We start from the raw sequence: 5,228 nt of genomic DNA, 5'->3' as shown, positions 1-5,228 counted from the left end.
TTAAACAAGAGAAATAATTACAGATTGTAACCTCAGAGCCTGGAGGACCATGGATGTGTGTATTTATTTCTGCATTTTTGTTTCAAAGGTATTTCTTTAGGAGGGCTATAAGAAGGCAGAAAGAAAATCCTCTTTGCTCTACCTGTGTAGTTGGCAATTCCTGTGGGGGGGAAAATCAATGTGAATTTGATAAACAGCTTGCAACCCTCTCTGGAAAATCCCTAAAATTGATTTCACTAAGATCCTTGGCTTTCAAGTTCACTATAAAGAAGAGAAAATAAACACAGGTTTTTCTCTAAAGTAGGTGGTGAAATTTTGTTATTTCCAATAATAATACTTTTTAGAAAGACCAGTTACATCCAAGGCAAACATAATTTATTTTATTAGGGGTTGTTTAAATATAGACTAAGATAACACCTCATAATAACCAGCAACAAATAACTATATATTTAAATGACACTTAAAAATTTTTTTCTAATGTCTTTATTTCTTTTTTTTAATTTTGAGAGACAGAAACAGAGAGTGAGCAGAGAAGGGGTAGAGAGAGAGGGAGACATAGAATCTGAAGCAGGCTCCAGGCTCTGAGCTGTCAGCACAGAGGCCAAAGCAAGGCTCGAACCCACAGACTATGAGATCATGACCTGAGCCGAAGTCAGATGCTTAATGGACTCAGACGCCCCTTAAATGACATTTAAAAATTATAATGTCTGCAAAAAAATGATAACATCTGCCTTCCACATATGTCCTATTCCTCACATATCATAGAACAAAGAGCAGAGGGCCCAGAATTAGGCCATTTACATTATTCTGTATGAGCTTCTATTTATAAGAAAGTGATTTCATTTCTAGGCCTCAGTTTTCCTATCTCTGAAATAGGAATAATATTCCTTACCCTTCGGCATGTTGCAAGTGGTCAGTGAGTTATGTGAAGCCCCTCACGTAGTGACTAGCACATATTGTTAGTATCACTGCTTCACACAATACATTTTGAAGGTAAGTTGTGAGAATAGGATGTGAAAGTCAAGATAAGTGAATATGCTTTGAAAATTTCACATGAGAGGTATTATTTTAAGGGAACTTACAGAGGTGCCTGGGTGGCTTAGTCAGTAAAGGGTCTGAGTCTTGATCTCGGGTCAGGTCATGATTTCACATTTTGTGAGATCAAACCCTGCGTCAGGCTCTACACTCTCAGCGCACAGCCTGTTTGGGATTCTCTCTCTCCTCCCTCGGCCTCTCTCTCTCTCTTTCTCTCAAAAATAAATAAATGAGCTCTAAAAAATTTTATTAAGAGGATTTCTATTTTAAGGAATGATTGTTAAATATTTAGGTATGATCATGGCAGTAGGGTTATGTTTTTAAAAGCAGCCCTTCCAGACTGTAGGTTCTGAATGCCATTAACTGGTACAAAGAAGCAGGGTTTCGTGGCAGAAATGGCTGATTCCAGGCATAGGGCAAGAAATGCGCTTGTCTGCTTGGCTAACTTACATGCGCCCTTCAAGGCCCAATCAAATGTTATCCTCCTCCTTCTTCTGAAAGAATTGCTTAAACATGCCTACCTGGCGTCTTTCTTTTTATCCAGCTCTGACAGTGGTGACTTTTGAGAGTGATAAACATCACCTACCAGTGCTACTCTGTAGCCTGCCTCCTCTGTCTTCACTGGAAAGATGCCTAATATTGCCAGGCAAGATCCCAGGCAAGGAACTACGGATCCCATTTTAAAAACTGTATTACGGAAAAACTTCAAATACATTCTGAAGGAGAAGTACAGTGAACTTGCCTGTATCATCACACATAACTCATGACCACCCTTGTTTCACTTACATTCTCCCGACTCCACTGTCAACAGGATTTTGGAACAAATTTAAAATACCCTATTTTTAAAATTTGTAAATATTTCTGTATATTCGTACCCTGATGAACACCGGCTGTGCTTTAAAGGCTGGGGCTAGCCCACAGGGGCCTTTGTGCCAGTCAGTGAGAATAAGGAAGGGCAGCCCTGGCAGCCTCAGCACCACCCGTCCGCTCCGCCCCCAGTGGGGCCTGGTGAGGGCAGCGGAGCCAAATGCAACAGTGCGGGGGAGGGGGTGCACCTTGAGGTGCTGGAGTCCTGTTCTCTGCTTCTCTCCCTCTTCCGTCCATACTCTGTGATGCCTCCCTTCAGGTTGGCAATGGAAAAGAGGCTGAGTGCCTAGCCTGCAGGCCGAAGCCAGCCAAAGACAAGAGGCTGATATGTAGGGCCCCAGACACAAGAGTCATCATCAGGGGACCTCTGTTCAGAACCTACTGGATTCCTGCCATGGGAACTTGCTGCTCCTCAAACCTACAGCTAAACTCCGTTCTCAAAATCTGAAGCAAAGCCGCTCTGGTGAGTGGGCTGTCTCTCTACTGAGGAAACAGCTCCCCCTGCTGTCTCTCCTGACTATAGCCAGACTGGCTGAAGTGGGACCTACTTACACCCCCTCACTACACCTCGGGAGTCCAGCCAAACAAACCACTGCCCACAGCTTTTTTTTTTACTTGCTTATTTGATTTACTTCAAACAAACTTGGTCCTGAGAATTGGGAGATACCATCTAATGTATTTATTATTATTATTATTTATAATGATAACAACTACCAATTATCGAAAGCCTCTGTGTTAAGCACATACATGCATTATTTTAATTCTCTTAGCAATAAAGCTTACTATTCCCCCCTTTTGTGGATTAAGAAACTGAAGATATTGATCACTTGGCAGAAGTACTTTTTATTTAACAATTTAATAATGATAATAACTTAATAATTATTTACTTATCCGTTCACTCAACACGCTTACATTTAGCACCTGCTGTATCTCAGGCTCCAGAGGCACAGAGATGGCCAAGGCACTGCCTGTGGCTTCGTCAAGTCATAGCAGAGCACGGGGCAGGAGAGGAGGAGAAAGGAGCTAGTGCTGATTGGGCATCTACTCTGGGCCAGTCTGCTCGGTATCTTTAATTTTACCCTCTCATCTAACCTTCCAACAATCCTGTGAGGTAGGTGGAAGAAAACTGAGTCTCAGAGAGCTCAGACCACTTGCCTAAGGTTCTTTAGCTGGTTGGTAGAGAAACTAGGATTTTAAACTCAGTTCTCCCTGATGGCAAGGCCTTGCCTCTGGGGGTGTATATAGTGGAAGAAATACAATTTTCAGAGAAGGCTCAGTAAAGCATAAGAAGGGTCAGGAAGATGGAATGAGCACCTCTTCCCAGGCAGGCAAATGGTTCACTAACATGGCTATAGTGATCTTGGAGTTCTGTTGATTATCCATTCCCTCAATCATTTAATGAGCCAAACATAAAAATGTTCCCTGGGCACCTCATATGTGCCAGGCATCTTCCTGGAAATGAGGAGATGGTAACGGACAAGCCAGTATGATGATGGTGCGTGCCTTCACGGGGCTGGGGAACCAGGTCGGTCTAGCATAAACAGCGGAACTCCCAGGAAACTCTCCCGCTGGGATCGGTGCTGGGCAGAAAGCGGAATAACACGTGTTACAAGAGGACAAGGAGACCCCTGAGACTGAGGGTGTGTTGGGAAGGTCTGGCTGAGGAAGTCACGTCTGAGCTGCCCTAGATGACTGGGGAGCAGAAGCTAAATGGGGACAGGTCGACAGGTCGGAAGAGCTGCCAGCAGGAGGAGGTGCACACCTGCAGGTTCAAGGTCAGATGCAGGAGCTGGAATATGGTGGAAGGAGGGATGGAGAGGAAGGTGAGGCTGGGGAGAACTCACGGGCTATCAAGCCATAGCTGGGAACATTTGCCTGGAGCAGTGCTTATCAGACCCCCTGCGGGAAGCACGAGTGCTGTTTCGGCTTCTCTGTTTCCTCACGCACCAATATTTCTGGAAAAAAAGAAAACAATAAAAGTGAAAATTAAGAAGCAGAGATATACAAAATAATAGCATAAGCTTATGCTTATTAGATTCAGCAGACATAGAATTAGTCTGCTGAATCGCTGTCTTCGCCCTTCCCTCCTTGCACACCGGCACCGGTTTGCACACTGGCCCCTGTCAAAGCCCAGGCTTTGAGAAGCACTGTTTGAGAGCTTTGGTGAGTCACAGCGTCTGCGTCTGGAAGAAGAACAGACGGCGAGAAAACAGGAGGGGAGGGCATCGTGGCGGCCAGGGCAAAACCACACAGAGCACCCTGGTGTGTCTGGGGAATGACAGAGTGTGGGGTAGAGCTGGAGAGGGAGGGGCAAGGCCAGGGGGCAGCTTTCTCAGCCATGATGCAGGACCGGGCACTGGGCAGGCCCCACACCTCAGAATCACCTGTCAGGGTCATTGCTCTCTTTTGAGTGATGTGGAGCGGCCAGAGGCAGTACTACTTGTAGGAATTGTCTTGTTCTGAGCATTTAATTGTGAACTTCAGCATACTCCCTCCAAAAATGAAGAAAAAAAGTGAAGAAATTAGCCTTTGATCAGATTAATACTGAAGTCCAGGCAGCCATCTGTAGTGTGATTAGAAAGCTCAGAAATGGCAATCACTCAAGAACTTTTTTTTAATGAGAGAGAGACAGAGACAGAGCACGAGTTGGGAAGGGCAGAGAGAGTGGGAGACACAGAATCTGAAGCAGGCTCTAGCCTCTGAGCTGTCGGCACAGAGCCTGACACAGGGCTCAAACTCACGGACCATGAGATTATGAACTGTTGTGATCCTGACCGGAGCTGAAGTCAGACGTTTAACCCATTGAGCCACCCAGGGCCCCTCAAGACCTTTAACCAGTAGTCACTATTTGACCCAACATGGGCATTTTAGAAGTACTCATTTTATCATCCCAAATATATTAGCAGCTCTTGCAGGGTAAAGAATAAATCCCTCAGCATAATAGAAATAGCTTCCATTTCTGAGCCCTGGGCCCAAATGTTTCTCACACGATATTCACAAATGAGGACATTGGGGCTAGAGCCATGAAATAGGGCACATGAATTCACTCATCTAAGTAAGTGGCAGATTTGGGATTTCAGCCATAACCTGTCCAGCCCCAAACCCGTGCTTCCTTCACTAGTTCACATGTGCCCTGTCTCCCAAAAAGCTCCTTGGCCTATGAACCCAGATGGGGTGGAATGGCTAAAGAGCTCCAGGGCAGGACTGGGAGGCCCCTGGGGAAATGCTTCTTCTCACTAAGCATCTTCTGTAACCTGCCCACCAGGGTTCTCAAAGGAATGACAACTAAGCCTTTTTAAGCTTTTGATTGGAGGGGAAATAAAAAA

The sequence above is a fragment of the Suricata suricatta genome, chromosome 6 (assembly GCF_006229205.1).
Source record: "Suricata suricatta isolate VVHF042 chromosome 6, meerkat_22Aug2017_6uvM2_HiC, whole genome shotgun sequence".
Classification (NCBI taxonomy): Eukaryota; Metazoa; Chordata; class Mammalia; order Carnivora; family Herpestidae; genus Suricata; species Suricata suricatta.
Note: the sequence above shows the minus strand (reverse complement) of the source record.